A 10,824-nucleotide genomic window follows, 5' to 3' on the forward strand; every position below is an offset into this window, starting at 1 on the left:
GATCGAGAGTTATTGTTAACCATATATTGGACTTGTTCCTCCTCGATGCTAGGGTTGAAGGGTTGATACCCTGTGCATGCTCCTCCTCTATTCGTCTCGCACCTCATTACTGGATGTACCTGAGTAGAACCAAGTAAACCATCAATCTTTTTATTTAGAAGTTCTACCTGGTTTGACAGCATAGTAACCGAATCGACGTTATAAACACCTGCTATTTTAGTTGGCTTAGTCCTCATGACTTGCCACTGATAGTTATTCAGTGACATCCCCTCTATAAACTCATAGGCATTTTCAGGTGTTTTATTATTGATGGTTCGGCTAGCAGCTGCGTCAACCATTTGTCGAGTCGAAAGATTCAGGCCATTATGAAACGTTTGAACCTGTAGCCAAAGCAGTAACCCATGGTGAGGGCACCTTCTCAGTAAGTCTTTTTATCTCTCCCATGTATCGTAAAGAGTTTCTAAGTCCATCTGCACAAACGAAGAGATATCATTATGTAATTTACCCGTTTTAGCCTGCTTTTAATAGAAATTTTTCGATCATTTGTTCCCTAGTAGTGATTGACCCTCGTGGTAATGAGTTCAACCACTGTTTAGCTTTGTTTCTCAATGAAAAAGGGAATAACCGAAGACGAATGGCATCATCAGAAACACCGTTAATTTTAAATGTATCGCATAGCTCTAAGAAGTTTGCTAAGTGAGCGTTGGGATTCTTATCCTACAAACCATCAAACTGAACAAATTACTATATCATTTGAATAGTGTTGGGTTTTAGTTCAAAAGTATTTGCTGCTACAGCAAGTCAACTATGCTCGATTCAGGTCCTGTTAAAGAAGGTTTAGCATCATCATACATAATGCGTGGAGCAGGATTTTGATTAACCGCAATTGCAGGAGGTAGCTGATTGTCTTGGTTTTTCAGCCACCTCTTCAGTTAGGGGTTGAGTATCGTCCTCTTGCTCGTTGTCTATGTATCTTAAGCTTCGCCTTATTTCTCTTTGGTTTCTGCGAGCTGTGCGATCGATTTCTTCGTCAAAAAGTAGTGGTCCTGATGGGTTTCTTCTAATCATAAACTATAAAAACCTGCCAAGAGAAAGAAAAAAAAGTAAATTAATAAATAATAATAAATTAAATTAGATTAATTTGCAAGAAAAATAAATGGCTAAAGTAATAAAAATTGAGTGTTTCTAAAATCTTAGTTCCCCGACAACGGCTCCAAAAACTTGATCGCGTGATTTCGTGATAGGTTTTAAGTATTTATAATTAATCATTCTTGAAACAAACTATTATCACGATGTAGGCAAGTGTACCTATCGAACAGTAGTATACTTTTAGCAAGACCGGATTGTCGAACCCAAATGAACTAAAAGTACTAGTAATGACTGTATTTTTATTATCTAGCCTAAGAATAAAGAGGTTTTTTTTTAACTAACTGATCGCGTGATTCGTAACAAGTAATAAATATTTATAATGAAGATCAAACCTAGACTAACTATTATCATGACGAAAAGGCAAGCGCACCTATCGAACAATAGTATAGTAACGGCAAGACCGGGATATCGTACCCAAGGGAACCAAAAGTACCAGTAATAACTATCTTTTTATTATCTAGCTTAGGAATAAAAGGATTTGTTTATTAAACTAATTATCTAAACTAATTAACTAATTTAATTAAAGCGAAGAGAAAATTTGGAAAAAGACTTGAAGAGAAGCAATTGATAAAGACGACACCCAATGAGGAATCCACCTAGATTTCACTTGTTATCTGACTCTGAACCGGACGATTTATTCACTTGACTTGATCCGTGAGACTCTCTAACCTATGTTATTATCCCTTTCGAGATTAATAACGTCTAACCCTTAGTTGAATAAATCAAAATTTCTTTCTTAATTAAAACCCTTAGAGAAGCAGTAAATCACTCTATGGACTCCCATATTAGGTTTCACCCTAATCTGGTAAGATTTCGTAACCCTATTTCTAGGCGTTCGATCAAATCCTCTTAATTATGCCAAATCTGCTCTTAGGTAGGGTCTATTCATCCTCTGCATAAGCACATTAAATCATGAATTAATACCCGGAATATTAACTCAAGCATTAAGAACACATAATTAAGAACAAATCAAGTATTTATCATACAGTTCAGATAATAATAACTAGATCCATCATAGGTTTTATCCCCCTTAGGTGTCTAATGGGTTTAGTTCATAATTAAATAAGAGTACATCTCAAAAGTAAAAAAAATAACAAAACATGAAGAAAACTCTAAAACCCTTGAAGGAATTCTGAGAGAGATCTTCAGTCTTAGAGTAGTTCTGGTTTTTGGGATAGATCGTCTAGCTTCCTTCAAGTAATTCCTGGCGTATGGTTCTGTATTCCAAAAAATTTTTGGAAGAGGCCTCCTCTCTAGGTCATACTTATGGTTTTTATATAGGCTTTGGATTAGCTTTCTTCCTCCCTAAGTACCCTTTTTCGTGTAAAGTACAACTCTTTGAAAAAGGGACACGCCCTTGTGCAACGATCGTGTGACGTAAGTGCCAGGCCGTGTTCGATCCGTTAAATTGCCACGGCTATGTGGGCTCAATGGCCAGGCCGTGTGAATCGTGTAAACCTTGGTCAACACCCCCGAAGGCCACGGGCGTGTGAGATGCCCGTGTAGCAAGGCTTAGGCCGTGTGATCTTCTCGATTTGGTCTGTTTTGTTCCTTTTTAGCTCGTTTTTGGCTCCTTTTGACTCTTGGTGCTCTCCTCAGTACAAAACATGAAATAACCGGATTAAGAGCACCAAAATCCACAAATCTAGTAGTAAACATCCATAAATATGTTAAGTATTTGGGGTAAAACTATGTATAATTTGGGGTTTATCAAATACCCCCACACTTAAGCATTTGCTTGTTCTCAAGCAAAACTCTCATTTACTGCTAGAATTCATTCTTTTCAATTACATGATCAGTATTGATAATGTTACAAACTATTCCACAAAAAATTATACAGTGAGAATTTAACTATAGGGCATTAAAAGCCTCAAACAATCTAAATCGGATATTTTGATAATAAAAATCATAGGTAATCTCCTTCCTCTAAGTAATCAACTTTAGTCCTAAATATACAAGAGATGACATCCTCACTAAAGATTCACTAAAATCACTCAAAGTGTTTAAGGTTCAAGATTAAGCACTCGATTGTCTAACATGAAAAGTTATTATCATAGGCTTGCATGAAAATCAAATCTCCACCACTTGTAAATGATATGATACACTAATCAAAAGGTCTTTGCATGGTTGTAATGGGGTTTAGGTTATAGGTATGGATACAAGCTGAAGAACAGGGGTTAGAATCGAGATACTTTCAATATGTTACCCCACTATCAAAAACTTAATTACTGAACCACAAAAAAATATCTAGAACTATTTTACATGAGTTCATGACAACTTTAGCTTGCTGAGAATTACATTTTTTTAAGAAGAAATCAAGTCAATACAATGTAGAAATCATACTTCATAATTCAGTAACAAAAAATGGGAACATAGTGAGGTAATAATATTAAATTTAATCTCGATAAAAATGTAAATTAAGTAAGAGGATTTCAACAATAATGGGTTAATGGGTTAATGATAAGGGTTAATCAATAAAAAAAAGTTAGTAGGCTCAAAGGGGGTTTGCTAAGGGTTTAATTATGTGGGAAGGCTTTTTATGGAGTAAATGGGTTAAATCCTAAGTGCCTTTATCATCTCAATATATCAAATCATACGTGTGATCTCGACATGTATAATCAAAGCAAGTTCTAGAATAACAGTTCAATGTTGACGCACTCAAACCACAAAAGAAGTGAGAAAGAAAAAAAGCTATATGCTCAAAAGGCTGAAAAATGTCACCAAAAATTTGGGTTTTTGATGTCATATCTGTATACTTAGGATTTCAAGATAATATCTCAATTTAGGAGAAATAGTCTAAAAATTTTATTTCTCAAAATATCAACTTATCATGCTCGATTCTTTAAAGTCCTATAATCAAATAATCATGCATAATTCCCTTGGTTTAATTCATGACATATTAGCAATAATTATAGATCATTCAGAATTCATTCTATCAATATTATGAGAAATCACTTAAGCACAAGACCAAATTCAGGGATTTGAGAATAATGCAAAAAGTTAGGTTTCATGTTCACCCCCCACACTTAAGATGTACATTGCCCTCAATGTACAGAGATAGATTATTCAAAATAAAGAAAATCATAAGAGGAAAGGAGGTGAAACTCCCTGTTATATGGATGTGGAGCTTGATTCTGAGGATGGAGTGTTCGGGGAAAGTGGTAGCTGCCATTGTTCTTGGCTAGATGAAGAAATTTGGTCGTTGAACATGGCACTTGTGAGGTATTATTTCCCTTTTGTTTCCTCATTCCGTAAAATATTCCTAGCAGCTTTGCTTGGAAGTTTGTAGAATCATGAAAAGCTTATTAAGAGTTGGTGTGGAAGAGAGCGTAGTGGAATTACTTGTTAGAAATACCAGAAAATAGAAAAAAGTAAAATTTTACTAATATAGATATGTCTTTCAAAATAAAATAATAAAATTGAAATGAAAATAAAAGAAAAATAAAAATAAAAATAAATAAAATAAGATAAAATAAAAATAAGAATAAATAAAAAAAAGGAGGATTCAATAATCCTCGTTGGTGGGGCCCCTAAATGGTGGTGCTAGAGTGGCGATGTGAAAGTGCTGGCACAGTTGCTGCATCATGGCCTGCATATCGTCCATCTGTCGATCCCGTCGCTGATCTCACTCGTGAATCATTTCGAACTGCGTAGTGCAGTATTGCTCGAAGTGGGCGAGTCGGTCGGAAAGATGTGCCAATGAAGCAACCGCATAAACTGGTCGTTCCCTAGGTGGTGTAGTGGAAGGCTCCTCATGCTGTGGGGGAACATCATCAGGGATGTCCTCAAGATCCTCCTCGTCAATGGCATGCGAGAGACGGTACTGAGGAGGATCGATCCCACATCGACGCTCGATCATCCTCATGTGTAACATAGTCATGATACCCTGTGGAGACATCTGACCTATCAGGGTAGGCGCTGATGACCGCGCTGCGGTGTTGAGGAGGCTGAAGTGTCTGCCAAGGCGCGTCACGTAGGAGCCGATGGAGATCACTCCCTTCCGATGCCGCTCAGTCTGATGGCGAATGGCGAAAGAAATAAAGTAGACCAAGTCAGTCACGTGTCCATTCGCCATGCACCAGAAATAGTAGGCATCATAGGTGTTGATGACGCTGGTGCTCTCTCTCCTTCCGGTCAAGGTGTGTGCCAATATGGCATGGAGATATCGTAGGGAAGGGGGGAGAGCTGAGGCCTTCGAGCGGCTGGGGTCGTATGGGGAAGAGAGTGGTGCCAAAGCCTTCTAGCACAAGGAGGGGGAGATGTGGATATTGCATGGTAGTGCATTCATGTCCTCCTCCTCCATAAACTCATCAGTGTAAAGTCCCAGAGCAACTCCGAACTCTGGGACACTCATCGCACGAACTAGACTACCTAATCGGAAGTGAATGGTGCCTGGGTCGTCATTGTTCATCATCACCACCTGTAAATGAAAAGTAGAGCATAATTCTAAAGTTAGCTCTAAATAAGTGGGCTCGGTAAGAGAGAAGAACTGTTCCCATGGGTCTGTGGACAACAGGGCGCGAATGGCATCAGTGAGCTAGACTTGTTCTACGGTAGCCCAATCAATGGAGCGACCTGTGGTGATGGGTCGTGCGCGTAGTATCTAAAATAGCTCCTCCTGTGAAGCTTGTGAAAATTCAAGGAACAGGTGGTGAACTTCGACTGTAGCACGTACCGAGGAAGAACCCGGTCCCCTACGTCTCTTTGAGGAAGGGACCGCGGCCTTCTTGCCTCTTGATGATGACATAATGTACCTGAAAATACATGAGCATTGATAGAATCTAAGATACATCAGTAGTTAAGCAATAGGCCTAAAATTAGTATATGTTATTTAGTAGCTTAAACAAGTCAAATATAGAAAATTCTAAAGCAAATTCCTAACTTGTCTAAAACATATTTGTAATAGTAACAATATCTATGCAAAGCATGTAGAATACTAATGTAGCAACACAAATTGGAAAAATAAGGTTGAGAAAGTGAACCAAAGACTGTTGTAAGGCGGTGCACGGGCGTGTGGTGGCGAGCACGGGCGTGTGACGCGGAGAGGAAGCCGTGTGGTGGGAAAATGGAGGGTATAGGGAGGGGAAAATAGGGATTAATGCAAGGAGAGTGGATTTGAGGGTGGTTTGGGGGTTGGGGAAGTGAGAATCTAGGGAATGGTGGCCGGAATAGGGATTAGGGGTTAGGGGAGGGTAGATTTCGGCTAGGGTTTTGAAAGGAGGAAGAAGATGAACAGTGGTTTGTTTATATAGGGGAGGGTCACACGGCCTAGGGCCACACCTATGTACTTTGAGGTCAAGCCTGTGTTTTTCGAATTTTGCGAGTTAGGTCGTGCCCGGCTACTATCACACACCCATGTGTCTTGGGCGTGTGTCAAACACAGCCATGTCGCTAGCTTTGTTCGCTTCTCCCATGCCCGTATTCTATGGTAGCACACCCGTGTATTGTTGTATACGGCTGAATGGCACAGGCATGTCGCACACCCTTGTTGAAGAAATAGAATCGAGCCTTGCCACTGGCATGCCCATGGTTTTCTATCCCCACGCCCGTATCAAGTTCATCCATGGCCATGTTGGACGGCCTTGGGGATTTATCGCACCCCGTGTTTTGGGGAAATCATGTCCTGCTTCAACACGACTGTATCGCACGGCTGTGTCTCTTCCCCTATTTGGCCATGGCTTTAGGCACGCCCATGTGCTTGGCCGTGTGTACTGAAAAACTTTGCAATTCAGAGACTAAGTTAATTGATTCGAAGTGTGAGAAGTTAAAAAAATAAAGAAATCAAAATATGTTAGTGCTCGGGTTGCCTCCCGAGAAGCGCTTATTTATAGTCTAAGCTTGACTTACCTCTCTGTTGATTTATAATAGTGGTTTGAGGAGTTCATATTCCTCGTTCCTGCTATCAATCTTAAAATAAGGTTTTAATCGGGTGTTGTTTACCTTAAAAGTGTCGAACTTGGTATAACTCACCTCAACCGTACCGAATGGGAAAATACTGAGTTCCATAAAAGGGATTTCCTTATTTGGTGTGGTAGTGACAATGTGGGGATCTGCGGCATCCAGTAAGACTTTTTCGCCAACCTGAAGTTGATTAGGAGAGGTATCGGGCTTGTTTTAGCGTAGTTTTGGTTTATCACGTGTTCTCAGTTTGTGTGCTCGCCATTCATCAAGCTTCTCTATTTGAAGCCTTCGTTCCTCATGGGTGTTTTTGTTCTCTACATGATAATAGTGCACTGTCTCCGTTGTCTTGGTTCGAGGGGGTTCCTGCAAGGATGATTGAGTATTAGTTTTATCATTAACCGGTTTTATAGTGTTATCTTGAGTTTTAGAGGTTTTGACTGAGTCACATGCTTGAAGTGTTACTGCGTCGTCACCTGCACGAAGTGTTAGCTCTCCTTTGCCTACTTTAATAATGGTTCTGGCAGTTTCTAAAAAAGGTTGTCCTAAAATTAAAGGTACCTCGTTATGCTCATCCATATCTAAGATGACAAAGTCTACTAAGTAAATAAACTTATCAATTTTAACGAGAACATCTTCAATAATACCCTTAGGAAATCTAACTATTTTATCAGCCAATTGTATGCTCATGCTAGTCTGTTTGGGTTTACCGAGACCGAGCCGTTTAAACATTTTATAGGGCATAACATTTATACTTTCCCTTAGATCAGCTAAAGCATTATTCACAGATAAACTACCAATTAAGCAAGGAATTGTAAAACTCCCTGGATCTTTCAACTTGTTAGGTAGCTTATTCTTTAGAATAGCTGAGCAGACTGCATTGAGTCCCACATGCGATGTAGCGTCTAATTTCCTTTTATTGCTCAGAAGTTCCTTTAAGAATTTTGCTGAGTTGGGCATCTGTGAAAGAACTTCAATAAATGGTAAGTTAATATGTAATTTCTTTAAGAGTTTGACAAACTTACCAAATTGTTCTTCTGTTCTATCTTTCATCATCGCTTTAGGATATGGCACACGAGGTTCATGATTCGTACTTACCTGTTTGGGATCATTATTGTTTACCTCTTCTCGTCCTTTGTCCATCACATTGTTTTGTTGTATTTTTTGCTCGGGTGCAATGAGTCCGTCCATATTTTGAGTGCTAATTGCATTGAGGTGTTTCCTTGAATTAGGTTCAGTATTACTTGGTAATCTACCTTGTGGTCATTCGGAGATTAGTTTGGATGGCTGGCCTATCTAAGTTTCGAGTCCTTAGACCGATGCTTGTTGATTCTTAAATGCTGTCTCGGTATTTTGGAAATGGGTTTCTGACACCGAGATGAATTTAGAAAGCATCTCTTCAACGTTTGGTTTCTTCTCTTGTTGATAAGGTGGCTGTTGAAAACCCTAAGGATTTTGTGGCTTTTGATTCCCTTGACCACCCCAGGAGAAATTTGGGTGGTTCCTCCAACCTACATTATAGGTACAACTATATGGGTTATTTTGAGATCTAAAGTTATTGTTACCTATATAGTTGACTTGTTCTTCTTCAGTTGTAGGATTGAAGGATTGGTATTCTGTATGCATACCTTTTCCGCTTGAATCACACCTCATTACTAGATGTACCTACGTAGAACCAAGAAAACTATCAATCTTTTTATTGATAAGTTTTACCTGATTAGAGAGCATGGTGACTGAATCAATATTATAAACGCCGGCTATTTTTGTTAGCTTTGTCCTCATAACTTGCCACTGATAGTTGTTCAGTGACATCTCCTCTATGAATTAATAGGCATCTTCTGGTGTTTTATTGTTGATGGTTCCGCCAGCAACTGTGTTAATCATTTGTCTTGTCGAGGGATTCACACCATTGTAGAACGTTTGAACTTGCAGCCAAAGCGATAACCCATGGTGAGGGAACCTTCTCAGTAAGTCCTTGTATCTCTCCCATGCATCGTAAAGTGTTTCTAAATCCATCTAAAAAAAAGAATAGATATCATTACATAATTTAGCCGTTTTAGTTGGCGAAAAATATTTTAGTAAAAATTTATCGGTCATTTGTTCCCAAGTGGTGATAGACCCTCGTGGTAACGAGTTCAACCACTGCTTGGCTTTGTTTCTCAGTGAAAAGGGAAATAACCGAAGACGAATGACATCATCAGAAATGCCATTGATTTTGAATGTATCGCAAAATTCAAGAAAATTCGCCAAGTGCATGTTGGGATCCTCATGCTACAAACCATCAAACAGAACAAACTGCTATATCATCTGAATTGTGTTAGGTTTTAGTTCGAAATTATTCGCAGCAATAGCAAGTCTAACTATACTAGACTCAGTTCCTGTTAAAGAAGGTTTAGCATAGTCATAAATAGTACGTGGAGCAGGATTTTGATTAGCTGCAATTGTAGGAAGCAGTTGATCGCCTGGGTCTTTGGCCATCTCTTCGGTTGGGGTTTGAGTATCGTCTTCTCGCTCGTTCTCCGTGTATCGTAAACTATGCCTTATTTCTCTTTGATTTCTATGAACTGTGCGATCGATTTCTTCGTCAAAAAGTAATGGTCCTAATGGGTTTCTTCTAGTCATAAACTATAAAAACTTGCCAAGAGAGAGAAAAAGTAAATTAATAAATAATAAAATAAAATAAAATTACAGGAAAAATAAATTGCTAAAGTAATCAAAATTTAGTGTTCCTAATATTTCAGTTCCCCTGCAACGGTGCCAAAAACTTGATCGCGTGATTCGTAACAAGTAATAAATATTTATAATGAAGATCAAACCTAGACTAACTATTATCATGACGAAAAGGCAAGCGCACCTATCGAACAATAGTATAGTAACGGCAAGACCGGGATATCGTACCCAAGGGAACCAAAAGTACCAGTAATAACTATCTTTTTATTATCTAGCCTAGGAATAAAAGGATTTGTTTATTAAACTAATTATCTAAACTAATTAACTAATTTAATTAAAGCTAAGAGAAAATTTGGAAAAAGACTTGAAGAGAAGCAATTGATAAAGACAACACCCAAAGAGGAATCCACCTAGATTTCACTTGTTATCTGACTCTGAACCGGATGATTTATTCACTTAACTTGATCCTTGAGACTCCCTAACCTATGTTATTATCCCTTTCGAGACTAATAACGTCTAACCCTCTGTTGAATTAATCGAAATTTCTTTCTTAATTAAAACCCCTAGGGAAGCAGTAAATCACTTTATAGACTCCCATATTAGGTTTCACCCTAATCCGGCAAAATCTCATAACCCTATTTGTAGGCGTTCGATCAAATTCGCTTAATTATGCCAAATCTGCTCTTAGGCAGTGTCTATTCCTCCTCTGCATAAGCACATCAAATCATGAATTAATACCCGAAATATTAAATCAAGCATTAAGAACACATAATTAAGAACAAATCAAGTATTTATCATACAGTTCAGATAATAATAACAAGATCCATTATAGGTTTTATCCCCCTTAAGTATCTAAGGGGTTTAGTTCATAATAAAATAAGATACATCTCAAAAGTATAAAAATAACAAAACATGAAGAAAACTCTAAAACCCCTGAAGGAATTTTGAGAGAGATCTTCAGTCTTGGAGTAGCTCTGGCTTTTGAGATGGATCGTCTGGCCTCCTTCAAGTAATTCCTGGCATGTGGTTCTGTATTCCAGAAAATTTCTGGAAGTGGCCTCCTCTTTGGGTCATACTTAGGGTGTTTATATAGGCTTTGGATTGGCT

At 38.4% G+C, this 10,824-nt stretch overlaps 2 non-coding genes across 2 annotated transcripts; both read left to right on the top strand.

Moving 5' to 3' along the window:
- Positions 1-396: 396 nt before the first annotated feature.
- Positions 397-502, top strand: LOC128279729 (small nucleolar RNA R71). The gene has a single exon (XR_008269926.1). It is a non-coding gene; the product is annotated as a small nucleolar RNA R71 (small nucleolar RNA).
- Positions 503-8,989: 8,487 nt separating this feature from the next.
- Positions 8,990-9,096, top strand: LOC128279822 (small nucleolar RNA R71). The gene has a single exon (XR_008270017.1). It is a non-coding gene; the product is annotated as a small nucleolar RNA R71 (small nucleolar RNA).
- Positions 9,097-10,824: the final 1,728 nt, after the last annotated feature.

This window comes from Gossypium arboreum, chromosome 8 (genome assembly GCF_025698485.1).
Source record: "Gossypium arboreum isolate Shixiya-1 chromosome 8, ASM2569848v2, whole genome shotgun sequence".
Classification (NCBI taxonomy): domain Eukaryota; kingdom Viridiplantae; phylum Streptophyta; class Magnoliopsida; order Malvales; family Malvaceae; genus Gossypium; species Gossypium arboreum.